Source organism: Octopus bimaculoides, chromosome 23 (genome assembly GCF_001194135.2).
Source record: "Octopus bimaculoides isolate UCB-OBI-ISO-001 chromosome 23, ASM119413v2, whole genome shotgun sequence".
In the NCBI taxonomy this organism is placed as follows: Eukaryota; Metazoa; Mollusca; class Cephalopoda; order Octopoda; family Octopodidae; genus Octopus; species Octopus bimaculoides.
Window position 1 is genome coordinate 15,016,860 of NC_069003.1, and position 2,107 is coordinate 15,018,966.

Genomic DNA, 2,107 nt, shown 5'->3' on the forward strand with positions numbered 1-2,107 from the left:
ACAAATATATATAACATACAGAAAATTGCACTACTGGGTACTGCACACATCCTACGCAAAACACTTTCAATACAGTAACCATAAGTGCATCAGAGCAAACCACAGCACATACCCAAGGCACACAGAGCTGCGCTCGGTAGTGAAGTGAAAGCACGTTATAAAAATAAAACTACTGAACAATAATATAATAATAAAACTACTGAACAATAATAATAATACTAATAATAATAATAATAATAATAATAATAATAATAATAGTAAGATACTAAATATGTTTGGGTCAGAATTGGCCCAAGTCATGTCTAATATAATAGTACCACCTGGGAAAGACATTTAACGATGTTTCATATTACTCATTCTTTGGGAATGGTAACCCATTCGAGTAGAGAATTATTGCATGCGTAGATGTATGCCAATGTAAGTGGTTCATCTAGAATTTGTTGGGGATTCGTGCTGCAACCGTTTGAACGATAGTGTATCTTTCTCTTCTCATATGTGTCATGGCATGGTGTTAAAGTCAGCAGCTTCAGTTGAGGCGAAATAGTTCTGTCTTATTGTTGTAATGTGAGGCGAACTTGTCGTTTGTAGGACGGATTGCACGGGGTTCAAGCCTCGCGGGAATATTACAGTTAATGCCAACATCATGTAGGTAGTGCTGTTTGAGTATTTTCCTCACCATAAAAATGATACAGCGCTCACGGCGAGGCTGGAGGGAATAAAGTTTCGGCTTCTCAAGAAGATCCCAATAATCAAGACTTGTTATGCCTTCTATTTTCCTTGTGATCAATCTCTGAATTGCTTCAATTTTTATAATATTCTGTTTCAGGCAAAGATACCACAACAGACAAGAGTATTCAGGGTGAGGACGGGCGAAAATGGAGAAAAGAAGAATAATGGTAGGCGCATCTCTAGACCGAAATGTCTTGAGGATGCAGGATTCGCTCAACGGGGTAAGTCGAATGTGTTGTTTATGTGGGCACTCTAGCTTAAGTTGTCGATAGTTACTCCAACTTACGAAGTGGGGGCGCTAACCAGTCATATGTATAAATGCAATGTTATTACCTGTTCAACTTTTCTTGTAGCACGTTTGGACTGTGTTTTTATATCGTTTCGACAGATTAATTCGTTCAATATTGATATTTCACCTCTCATTATTTCAATCTCATTTTCAATTTTACTTTCACACTTTAGAATTCTTCTCAGGTTTGGATTTCTTTGTTTTTTGTTCCAGAGGCATACAACCGGTTTCAATTGGAGGAAATTTCTTGTTAACAATGGCGTAGGTACACCTAGATCAGTTCCTAGCGCCCCTTTATAGACTGTGAGATGCAGTACTTCGGAGTAGTTATCTCCTCTTCAGTCAAAGACACTGAGCAGAGGGCACTGCAAACTGATGGAAGAGAGTGATTCACTTATATCAGCCACCGTGCAGTGACTGAAATCACCGCATGGTGGCTGATAACACTCACCGATAACGGCTCATCGTCAATAGCGGTGTTTGATGCGATAAGGACCGAGCGAAGAGTGTGTGATATCTTTAATATGGCTATTTTACCAAAGAGGATTCATTCGAATTTACTTTTGTTTAGCTGCATATTTGTGTTTCCGCTCATCGGCTAGTAGCTATCACATCAAATTGGAGATTAGATTGGTATCCTGCCCTGCCGAAGACGACCGTCAGACGTTTACAGTCATCCGTGAAAATGCTGATAGTGCTGTGTTTGATGACGTCGATACTACTACTACTACTACTACTACTACTACTACTACTACTACAGGCACAAGGCGTGAAATTTTTGCGGGCGGGGACTATTCGATTACATCGAACCCAGTGTTTCACTGGCACTTAATTTATCGACCCCGAGAGAATAAAAGCTAAAGTAGACCTCGGCGGAATTTGAAATCAGAATGTAGTGACGGGTGAAATACTACTAAGCATTTCGCCAGCTCGTCGTCTTAATACCGCCTTAATAATAATAATAATAATAATAATAATAATAATAATAATAATAATAATATCACAGACATGACAGAGCTGGGACCTATATACACTGGAAGCTATGCCAACACTATGGAATAACAACAGAAAAAGATGGTATAAACACAC